Genomic DNA, 12,383 nt, shown 5'->3' with positions numbered 1-12,383 from the left:
TCTTGGCACTGCCAACATAGGCTATCAGCTGGCCGTGCCCCTTGTGTCACGTATTGGCATGCCACTAGTATCCATTGGCACATTTACATTGGAAATAAACCGGCCGTGCCGCTAGTATCACATATTGGTATTTATTGGCATGCAACAAGTATTCATCGGCACACGTGGCACTGGCACTGCCACTGTTAGGCCACCTTTAGCCATGCAGTTATTTCACCCTTGCCCTTACTGCTGTCATTTGCTTAATTGTCACTCTGACAATTGTGGCTTTCTTATGCAGTCATTTCCCATTACCACCTTGCATGTCATCTCCGTAAGGAGCCATAAAAACCATGCAATTAAATGAGGTAAGCAAAATATTTTCCGAAAACATTTTATTGAGAGCTCATATACATGTACATGCCACAAGGACATCAGAGGGCCAAAATTCAGTGCAGGAGGCATTCGGTACAGGGCTAATATGGGAGATGCTAGTAGGTGTAATTGGAAACAGGGCACTAAGCAGCACATGACCAGGTAGTTCAGCTAGAGGTGATGGGGTGCAGTGTGCATTGCTCATGATGAAAGGGGCTGGACATGTTGAGCAGGGTTGATGCACTATAGCCTTGTAGTGCAAGAGGTGTTGCAGGAATAGGAGGCTGAGCATGGGTGCACTCCAGGGCAGTGTCCACCATGGATGGAAAATGGCAGTGGACTGTGTTGAGCATGATAGTTGGCAGTGAAGGGTCAATGGATCAAGTGATGAGGTTGAGGGGGCGGGGGAAGCACATGGCCCAGGTAGTAAGCTGGGCACCCCGCAGGAAACAACCATTCAGGAACAGTTTGTTGAGGAGATTGGCCCGTGGGTGTTACAAATGACATCTGCACAGAAGAGAAGCATATATCACCATAAGATTTAAACTCACCTTCTCAACACTTATTCAAACACATATTTGAAGTCTGGGTGCTCTATACGATTGAGTACAAAATACAGAACCCCGCTATAGTAAAGCCTTATATAGTAAAGTGAAACTGAAGTCCCAGTTCATCTTCCATAGGCAACTGTACCTTTTTCCCCTTTATAGTGAAGATGTTTTTGGTAAAAAATGGTTAAAGTGCTTCTGGCCATGGCGACGACTCCCGCGCACTACCTAGAGTCGCGAGGCCAAGACTTTTTGTATTTGAAAACAGAACAATAACCCCGAGTGTTCGTTTAGGTGGCTTTACTACTAGCCGTAGCAGCAGTCAGAAGAAGCCTACTTTACAGAAGCCTTGGAGCCGTGAGGGAAAGCGCGCAGCGCGAAGAAGAAAAAAGTAAAGCTGTCTACAAACATAGCAAGGAGGCGGCGTGTTCCATTCAGAAAGTAAAGGAGTAAACGTGCAGCAAGAAATAGGGAAGGGAAAGAAATGGGTCAACATTCACTGCAATCTGCAATGCAAATCATGAGGCAGTGGTGGCAGAAAGTGGAGGTGCAGCGAGTAAGGTCTTACAGCCCTTGAGTGCCATGCAAATTACCATTTATTGCCTTTTAAAGACAGAAAGAGCAAAAAGAGACACACTGTTCATGCAAGGCTTTAGTTTTTTACATGAAATCGAACTTGGTTGCATTCGTAATCACGTCTTCATGCTTCAGAGGTACTTCCACAAGATGTAGAGACATTTTATAATTAAAAAAAATCACACAAAGAGATGATAAAAGCGAGATGGAAGGTATTTAGGTTTTTTTTTTTCATTAAGCAACAAGACGTGTTCAGTAAGTGCCTATTTAACTACTAGACAGCACTTTCAGGACCATGCCATCACAGACCACTGATACAGTAAAGACCATAATATAGTAAATATTTTCGCTGGCCTCAGTGGCTTTACTATAAAGGGGTTCTACTGTATATATTGAAGGCCTATTGCCACACATTCTTCTTTTAGAGCACTTTGCGACAGGTTTCTGGGCCCGCAAGGGCATGCAGCATCTTACAACGTAGGGATAATAAACATATATGCAAAATAATATCCATTCCAGATACAAAAGAAAGATATTTGGAATAAAAAACCTGCTTCCGGCAAACCGATAACTTCAGGTGGATGCTTAGTGTGCATATAGAATTACATTTCCTGAAAATATGACGGTTCAGGCTCCAGAACGTTCAATTTTTAAAAACTTCTTAAACATTCCTGCAATAGACAATATGGATTACTAAGCATGCAAACTGGATATTAAAGAACACATTAAAGAATATTTTTCTGGAGTACACCAGTTACAGGCACGCATACATTACTGCGGCCAGATTGAAGAAATGATTGCCCTGACAGAATCGATCAAGCTATCTTCAATCAGCTGAGAGAGATGTGTACATCGCAGATATTCTCTAGGCTGCGCACACATATAATATTCTCAAGATAACAGTACCATTTCAAGTTCCAGCTTTTTAGTTTTCACAGCTTTATTGCTTGCTGCATTCTACTATAAACAATTGCCTTACTTGTAATGTACCAAGGAATAGTTTTCATACAGTGCTCATTATAAATGAAAGACACCAGAACAACATGCACACAAACAAGAAAAGAAGAACGGGACAGAGCGCCATTCAAAACTGATTTATTGTGCAGAATAAAGTACATATATATCTCACTGCCGGCATATGCGCAAGGAACCCATTCAGCGTCATGTAATTTAAGATATGTTCAAGAAGCCCATGCCTCATACCATAGCCTCTTTCTCTGAGAAGCCATTCTTGAACATAGCTTATCTTAAACTACAAGATGCTGAATGTGATGTAGCTGAATGTGTTCCTTGCGCATGTGCCGGCAGTGAGATATATATGTACTTGTTCTGCACAATAAATGAGTTGTGAGTGGAACTCTGTCCCGTTCTTTTCTTGTGTGCGTGTATTGTTTTGGCGCCTTCAGTTTATAATAAACACGAACAATCCCAACAAGAAGTTCTAGTAATCATACAGTGCATGCTTGTTCAGCTAAAATTATTACAGTCAGCCTGCAATGAGCAATTGAGCAAGTACTAGAAATTTACTTTGCATAGGCAGGAAAATTTTATGCTAGATCTGAGTACAATGATATCGTACTTCCTTATCAGCTAGCAGCCTACCAGGTATGCATTTTCCCTCATCGCAGTTAATCATATGGCCATACCATCGGCAACCTTCCACGTGCAAGATTATATTCAGTTAGGCATACCTGGGTGATTTTATGTCCAGGTACCAGGTGTGGTGCTCGGGCATCTGATTTCTTCAAACCAATTCATAGTAGTTGTTGGTATAGAGAATACTAATCTACCTGAATATCTGAGGCCAAATATTATTTCATTGCTTAAGCACACCTTAAAATACAGTGCATGATGTGACTTTGGGATCATAAAAAAACGATACATCTAGGATGACAGTGATTTTTCACTTCCACCCTATGACAAGTTCCTTGAAAAACCAGTTTAATCCTGAGCTGAAAAGTTTTTTCGCACACATTTTATATTTCAGTATCTATAAAATGTTGATATTTTGTGAATATATTTCAAAATCAAAATTCCTTAACAGCCTCACAAATTATTTTTTTTCAAAAATGGACAATATTTTGTACTCAAATTAAAAATAAGGTTGTGTCTGGAGAAATAGTATTGTTTGCAGAACAAAACAGCACAGACGCAAAAAAGCACACATATCGCTCAAATTTAATGTGAAATACACGAACTGAGAGTTCACCTAAATTACAAGTACAATAGCCTTGTATACATGGACTCGACAGAACGGGTTGAATCAGCGTTGAGTAAGCAAGGTCATCATTCTCGACACGGCTGTCTACATGAACTCGCTTTCTAGTGAGTAAGTATCGTAGCAGAGCGTAGCATCGAGATTCGAAGTTATTGTGCAAGTTCTTACTCGTATTTGATCCCATTGACTTTTACTATCGAGAGCTTCGATTATTTTTTATCGTTGATGAGTGCTAAAAAGCATTCATTTCGAGTGACGCTCGTCGCCGCTCCAGAGGCTTTTTCCTATCCCAGAATTCCCCATAACTATACTCCCTGACTGGACAGCGTCTACATGCATAACTAGACTCCCTGACTGGACTGCGTCTACATGCCTTTAGATAAGCGGGTCAAGCGAATTAACCTACCCCCTGAAATCGAGTTAACGCGATCCGCTCCGCCGCCTATTTTACTCGACCCGACTGTGTATACATGAACCCCACAACTGATTTTTCACTCGACAGACGTACTCGACGCAATTCTGCCGAGTTCATGTATACAGGGGTGGAACACACGTGTAACAAGTAACAATGCAGCTAAGAATCCAATCTGCTTTCTTCTGGCTCATCCAGTTTTCTAAAAAAATATCTTGTCTGACAAAGGAGGATATTTGGAGTTAAGCAGCTAAGCAACACAAGATCCATATGCTTGCTCTAACGCATGACTCCTCAGTGCACTTACAGTTGCAATTTGCTTGGTCATGTGGCAGTTCACTAAACCGTCTGACTAGATATGACAATAAAAAAGAACATCGGGGGATCATTTCTACTTTTATTAAGACATGCAAAAGTTTTTTTGTTGTTGACATAGCATTCAGAGACTGCGGGAGTTTGGCAGTTTTATACGTCTTATTTCGTTTGGCACTTGCAAGGGGATGTAGAAAAAGAAATATGAGTAAGGAATATAAGGGGTGACAACATCTCGAAATGTAACTAATGGACCAATGATGCACACTGCGTATCTTAAATGGCGTCACTGGTAACATCAAACACAGAAAATCGTCCTTGAGTATGACAAATTTGAAGCCCAGGAGGTGAGTTGGTTGTGAGCAGGTAGTTAGAAAAGGGCAGCCCCCCTGAGAGGTAGGCGGCAAGATCACTGCCACCCATTATGGGGAAAGCCCTGGCAAGCATGCAGGCAAAGGTGCACATATATAAGAGCAATAAATGCACAAGGAATGCACGGCTGAATGAGCAGCTGCACTAATAATTTCCTTTTGTCTTTCAGCTCACCCCTCCTGCACTGTAAGCAAGTCTGCTCTGTTTTTCGAACACAGAAGCATATGCAAAAACAAACAATGTTCTCTAAAATTTACAAAATTTGAACGAGTATTGCATGATGATCTTTCTGCAAATGTCTTGCTCTAGGGTTACAGAATAAATTCATTGCAGCTGCGAATAAAGCGAGTTGGGAGCTAATGGCGAATCTCAATGGCTTGGGGAGAAAATTATTTAAAATTGTCACTTTGAGCAAAGTAAATAGCCTGGTTTAGATCAAAGTAATATTACATCTACATGGCTGAAGCCAGTCTAGGCAACCAGAAATGTACAAGCAGTCAGTAACTGCATGCCTGTATGAACAAATACATACAGTGCAGGCAGCAGTAATGAAGGGAGAGTGGAAGGCAAATAACCTGAGCAATACTGAATGGCTTTCTTCTCTGCAACCTCAATACAGGCTTCCTGCGAATTCTTGTAATGCAAGCATAATCAAGTATGCTAAATATTCCATCACTTAAAGCACCTGCACTCCCGTGTTACGCAAATGACAACTACTACTTCAGTTCACAAGCTATGTCTGTTATTGTGCTATTACACCACAGGTTCACTCAATCATGCCTCAACTTGAAATAGTCACATACTGTTGAAATAAAGCAATGTGTAAAGAAGACAAGGAACGGAAAACGCTGCGGCATCGCCATCACCATCGCTTGGCTCCGGCGCCCATCTCTCGTGCTTGAAGCTGTGCCCTGCTGCTGACAATTCGACCCTGCTGTGTCCGAATTACTGGCAGCGCTAGACGTTCAAACGAACTATTAAATCCACATTTCACTTGGTGGAGGTGCTGGGTTATTGCGCCGTGTTATTGCCGTGTTATTGCCCAACTGAGCGCCGTGTTATTGCCCAACAAGTCGACGACATGCTCCAACGCGGAGTAATTAGAGAATCCTGTAGCCCATGGTCGTCTCCTGTGGTCCTAGTTAAAAAGAAGGATGGCTCCATACGATTTTGTGTTGATTATCGCCGTCTCAACAAAATCACTCGTCGTGATGTGTACCCCCTCCCACGAATCGACGATGCCCTAGACTGCTTGCAAGGCGCAGAATTCTTTTCCTCACTCGATTTACGCTCCGGGTACTGGCAGGTGCCCATGGCAGAGGCGGATCGTCCTAAGACCGCCTTTATTACTCCAGACGGACTATACGAATTTAATGTTATGCCATTCGGACTCTGTAACGCCCCAGCCACATTTGAAAGAATGATGGACACTGTACTGCGCGGCCTGAAATGGAACATCTGTTTATGCTACCTTGATGATATCGTCGTCTTTTCAACCGACTTCCCGACCCATCTGACTCGACTTCGCCAGGTCTTCACCTGCCTAACCCGCGCCGGTCTTCAACTGAACCTCAAAAAGTGCCGCTTTGGTGCCCGCCAGCTCACAATACTCGGACATGTTGTGTGTAAAGATGGAGTTCTGCCTGATCCTGAGAAGCTGCGCGCCGTCGCTGACTTTCCGAAACCGACCACTTTGAAACAACTGCGAAGCTTCGTGGGCCTCTGCTCGTACTTTCGTCGTTTTGTTCGGAATTTCGCAACCATCATAGCCCCCCTTACACAGCTCTTGAAAGGCACCCCTAACCTCTCCTCTTGGTCGCCAGCCTGCGATGATGCATTCGCGACACTGCGCAATGTCCTGACGTCACCGCCAATCCTTCGCCATTACGACCCTACTGCACCTACAGAACTTCACACCGATGCCAGTGGTGTCGGCCTCGGCGCCGTCCTCGCCCAGCGCAAGCCTGGCTTCTCCGAATACGTTGTCGCCTACGCCAGCCGTGCTCTCACCAAAGCCGAGTCCAACTACTCCGTTACCGAAAAGGAGTGCTTAGCAATCGTGTGGGCTGTAACGAAGTTCCGCCCTTACTTATACGGCCACTCCTTCGAGGTAGTTACAGATCATCACGCTCTCTGCTGGCTCGCGTCTCTCAAGGATCCGTCTGGCCGTCTCGGGCGCTGGGCTCTCAGGCTTCAGGAATACGACATCCGTGTAGTGTACCGCTCTGGCCGCAAGCACTCTGACGCCGACGCTCTTTCTCGGTCACCGGTGTGCTCGCCTAACTCATCGTCCCCTCCTCAAGCATCCTTGTCAGCACTCACCATTGAGGATATGCCTTTCGAGCAACGACAAGATCCTTGGGTTTCTCGCCTGCTAGATATCCTTGGCACTACTTCCGCGGCTGCGCATCCTCGGGCACTCCGCCGACAGGCCTCCCATTTCGCCATTCGGGACGGCCTTCTCTACCGAAGGAACTACAACTCAGACGGCAGAACGTGGCTTCTTGTCATTCCGCGCCACCTCCGCTCCGAGGTTTGTGCCCACCATCACAGTGACCCGCAAAGCGCTCATGCCGGCGTCCTCAAAACCTATGATCGAATTCGTCAAAGGTACTACTGGCGGGGAATGTACAATTTCGTACGTCGCTACATTCGCTCTTGTACCGCCTGTCAACAACGCAAGATTTCTCGCCACCCTGCTGGCCCTCTTCAGCCTTTACCGTGTCCAGCTCGCCCGTTTGATCGCGTGGGAATCGACCTTTATGGTCCGCTACCATGCAGTGCCACTGGTAATCGATGGGTCATCGTCGCCGTCGACCACCTGACCCGTTACGCCGAGACTGCTGCACTTCCCGCGGCGACAGCCCGAGAGGTAGCCCATTTTCTTCTGCACCACTTCATTCTTCGACACGGCGCCCCCCGCGAGCTACTGAGTGATAGAGGTCGTGTCTTTCTTTCCGAAGTAGTCCAAGAGCTCCTGTCGTCTTGTAAATCGATACATCGAGCTACAACTGCGTACCACCCGCAAACAAACGGCCTCACGGAGCGCTTCAACCGTACGCTTGGGGACATGCTCGCAATGTATGTTACATCTGAATCTGGAAGCTCCAACTGGGACCAAGTACTGCCATTCGTAACGTTCGCGTACAACACTGCCACCCAAGCAACAACTGGTTTTTCGCCCTTCTTTCTCTTATACGGCCGTGAACCATCTTGTACTCTGGACACAATTTTGCCATACCATCCAGATGCCTCTGAGTACAGTGCTTTGTCAGACATTGTACAGAAGGCCGAGGAATGCCGTCAGCTAGCTCGCACGTTTACCTCCAACACTCAAGGCTATCGCAAAGATCAGCATGATACCGATACCCCTGCTCCCACGTTCCAGGCCGACAGCTTCGTTTGGCTATGCGTTCCTGCCACCAACAAACTAGACACCAAATACCACGGACCTTATCGAGTCTTGGAACGCACATCCCCTGTGAACTACGTCATCGAGCCAGTCACCCCTTCTTCCGACCACCGCCGTCGCGGCCGCGAGATTGTCCACGTTAGCCGCCTCAAGCCATATTACAACCCTCTGGTCGTCTCTTCTCCCTGAGTCGCCAGGATGGCGACTTCTTCACGTGGGGGAAATGTAAAGAAGACAAGGAACGGAAAACGCTGCGGCATCGCCATCACCATCGCTTGGCTCCGGCGCCCATCTCTCGTGCTTGAAGCTGTGCCCTGCTGCTGACAATTCGACCCTGCTGTGTCCGAATTACTGGCAGCGCTAGACGTTCAAACGAACTATTAAATCCACATTTCAAATGAAATATAGCACCAGCTGTTAAAGCACTGCCAGGGACATGGAGGATATTATTTTCTGCATACTGGTGGGCAAGACTTCTAAACAAGTAAGCCTTGAGCTAAAAAGCCAGAAAAAGTCATATAGCATGCAATCACATAGCAAAACGCCAGCAGAGCATTTAAAGCCTTTATATAATGCAAAACAAAGGCAATGTGTCATACCTACCGAGGCAATGTTTCCTTACACACAGCATGTTTCATGGCAAGGCTCCCACAGTTGTTGACAGGTTTGCAGCACCAAAATGTTGACGATGCTGTCTGCCTCACATTCAGGCAGCACCCCTTTGAGGGCAGATGATTGCTTGTGCAAAAGCAGTGCGATGATACAAGTGGAGCAGCTGGACTGCGGGCGTTATAGAGCAAAGAGCCCTAAATGCAAGGAAAGAAAGTCTCCATTAAATCGATGCCTCTAAATCGTGATAACAGCATACCACGGCTCTTCTCTGTTTAGTTAATCTATAATTTCAATTCAAAGCTGTCTCAAAAAATGGACTAATTGCAACTCTATGTTACACATGGTATAACATAGCTGTGCCAGGGCGGTGGGGCGATCAGTTAGCATAACGACCGGAAAATGCATACTGATGTTTCATGCAGTCTTGATGCTGGAGCAAAGTGTCATGGTGCGAAGGACAAAATTAAAAGCAGGCACGGGCGCCAAACGTGTGCTACACAACCGACGCGACTAGAGGTGTGCACGGGCATAAATTTTGAGCCCGACCCGGGCCTCATGCTACAAACCCGAACCCGGCCTGGAACTGAAATTGCCTGAGCCCACCCAGCGCTCACCCTTAAGGCTCCGGCCCTGCTGGAGATGCTATAACAGACCAGTTGCAAAACCTACAAGTCGGCTTCCCTGTGAGGCAGGAATTCGTGCACAGTGGCGACAGAACCTGATTCAGGGATAATAGTTAGGTGCAGTACATGCATCTACCACAGTCCAAGCTGCTTTGGATGCAGTCCCCCACGCACAGGCCATTGTCAGAGAAAGGTTTTTGGGCATTCTTAACGCTGGAATAAAGGGAGGGGGGGGGGGGGGGGCGCACTGTCACCCTAGGGGTGAAGAAAATTTAGAAAAGGGACACTAACCGGAGAGGGTAATAGTGGGGCGACAATGCGCACGCGAATAATACTGTGACGAATGGGCAAGAGGTACGGGAATTACCCTACCCGTCAGGCGATGTGCTAGCACTGTGCCCAACTATTACCCCAAAGTCTATGCCGCCAATGTGCAGGAATGTCTGCCGCACCAGGAAGCTGACGTGTAGGTTTTGCAACTGATCTATTGCAACTGAAGCAACGATACATAAAGATAAAAATAGGCGACAATTCCTGGCGATGCATCGCGCGACGACGACGCCAACGCCTGTCGCTGCTGCACATTGCACAGAGCGAAAGACCTCAGCGACAGAGACGCGTTTTCAGTCTTGCTTTGTTAGCGCCGCCTCCTCGTTTGGTAAATGAGTAGTTACGCTATATCCAGTTTCTTGCACTAAACAGCAACACTGATGAAATTTCTTGAAAAGCGTCAAGCCCCTAACCCCGCCCCCCCCCCCCCCCCCCACAAAAAAAAATGGTCCCAGCGCAGCGGCGTGCTACTATACTGCGATGCAGACATGATTTAAAGCAGTGGCGTTTTTCTGCAACTTTCCAAATTAGCAATATCTAGCCACACTAGCATTTTTTGTTTTGCAATACTACCCTACCAAGCTTTTACTAAACCGTCTCGATGCGCTCATATATGCACGGATCAGACGAAATGAGCGTCTGCAGGATTTTCGCTCATACCGGACTAGGGAAACAAACTTTGCATGCAAAAACAAAAACGAAAATAAAGAAACAACTAAGGTGAGTACCCCGAAGCCTTTTGCGATTGGCTGCCTCGCGAGCTGGTTCCAGCATCATGAGCGATTTTCTAAAAACCCAGAATCTGGGCGACAGCGCCGAGCGGCAATGCTTTAGCGGTCCTCAGCGCACTGCGCATCGTGCTGGCGCGCGACTCATGCGGTTAGCGTTTTATCGCACCAGACACGAGAAAATATGCTTTTGCCCGGACTCCGCTGACTCCGCTCGAGGTCACCCGAGGGAACCCGAGCGGCCTAGCCACGCAACGGCTATACGCCGTTCCAGCCACTGTAACGCCGTGAATACCCGAAGTTGGCTTTTAGGGCTACGATGCCACGCAGTTGTTTACTTTAGAAAATCAGTACTCTGCAAAACAGTAACGGTTTAACTTGAAATAAGCTGCAAAATGATCGGCATCAAGTCGCGCACACTTGAGAACCACTTTTGAAAAGTTAACAACGTAAGAAATATACTAAAAGAAGACAAATCTCCCTAGCACATGGCTGACGCAGCCTGCAGCAACAATGAAATGTAAGACAATGCTTGTAATTTAAAAAATGCTCAATCTAAGAGGCTAATATTTTGCTCCAATATACACAAACGCTTTATGAAATCTGAATGAAAAAATTTGAAAACTTACATGGAATATTTCTTGAAGAAAGAAGCATTTTCCGTGCGCGGTGCCACCGAACGTCGAGCCGAGCGAACGAGTGGCCGTTGGACGAAAGAACGGAGCACCCTCTTTAAAACAAAATACGACTGCCGCCGTCATGCCGGCTAAGCGATTGTCGCGTCATCCTTCGAGCTTTTTAGTAATCGCCTTTTCAGCAGCAGCAGCAGCAGCAGCAGCATAAATGCGCTCTGCGGCTGCTCATCTATGTAGGGCTCTGTGCCAGCAGCGAAGCTCGTCGTCGCCCTAGAGAGGCGCCTAGCTGTTTTGTTTCTAACACCCAAACCTGTTCAAGTTGTATTTTGTGAATGCTGTGTTCTACTACGAATAGTTTGCTCACTTTTAGCATACCAACGAAAATTCTTTCATACAATAGTGCTCAATCGAGTGGAATATTTCAATCACCCTGAAATGAGGATTTGAAGCAAGTTTGTTGAAAATTATTGAGCTAAGCATCTCAGTACCACGACTTGCCACCTCTTTATAAGCTAGTTGCATACGATGCTTACATTTTTTCTCATATATCCGCACCGTCAGCATCATTCTATCTCATAGATTAGTCGTTTGTTGGCCCGATTCATTAGGCGCTTGTTTCTTTCTCACAGTTTAGTTTCTCGCGTATATTTTATTGGCCAAGAAAGTGCGGTAAAAGCACATTTCTCTACGCAACATGTTATGAGAGCCCGGAAATGTTTGAAAGAAGTCTCCAGTCTGTTAGCGTTCGTGTTTTTATTACTGCGCAATTCCCTTTCCTGGGCGGCGGCCGTCCGCCCCTTGGACCCTGAGTGGTGCGTCGACCCGTCCACCGCTTTGGCGCACCTGCGCGGATTTCGACGCGCGCATGCAACCTCGGACCTTGCTCGCATCGCATGCGGTGAGAGAGTGCGATCCGGGGAACGACAGGAGTGCGAAGTGCGCGAGGACGGGATTGAGCGGTGCGTCAGCACGGAGAGCAGGCGGTGGAAAACTGTGTGAACGAGCGTGTGCGAAACAAAGATGTGTCATTTTAATCCAGTTGTTAATACACCCATTGTACCTTTTCGTATTTTATTTGTGTTTCCAGTCTTTTCTTTCACATTTTTTTTCGTTCTAATGCGAACAAGTCAGTTTACATGTGGGTAATCTTCTCTCCATACACAATATTTGTAAAAAAAAAAAAAAAAACTCCCTTCCCCGCGCACGCCTGTAACTGTCGCACCACGAAGGTAGTTAGAGAATAATAAGCTT

The 12,383-nt window shown here is 46.3% G+C and overlaps 1 long non-coding RNA gene across 1 annotated transcript; it reads right to left on the bottom strand.

Moving 5' to 3' along the window:
* Window positions 1-426: 426 nt before the first annotated feature.
* LOC146180526 (uncharacterized) lies at window positions 427-11,195 on the bottom strand. Its single transcript, XR_014700384.1, has 3 exons — window positions 11,127-11,195; window positions 8,808-9,010; window positions 427-861 (listed from the first exon to the last, which is right to left on the bottom strand). It is a non-coding gene; the product is annotated as an uncharacterized LOC146180526 (long non-coding RNA).
* Between the last annotated feature and the right edge of the window lie 1,188 nt (window positions 11,196-12,383).

This window comes from Amblyomma maculatum, chromosome 8, assembly GCF_055883805.1.
Source record: "Amblyomma maculatum isolate TAMU_Amacu chromosome 8, ASM5588380v1, whole genome shotgun sequence".
NCBI classification, from domain to species: domain Eukaryota; kingdom Metazoa; phylum Arthropoda; class Arachnida; order Ixodida; family Ixodidae; genus Amblyomma; species Amblyomma maculatum.
The sequence above is the reverse complement of the archived record's forward strand: the minus strand, read 5'-3'. Positions and strand labels throughout refer to the sequence as shown.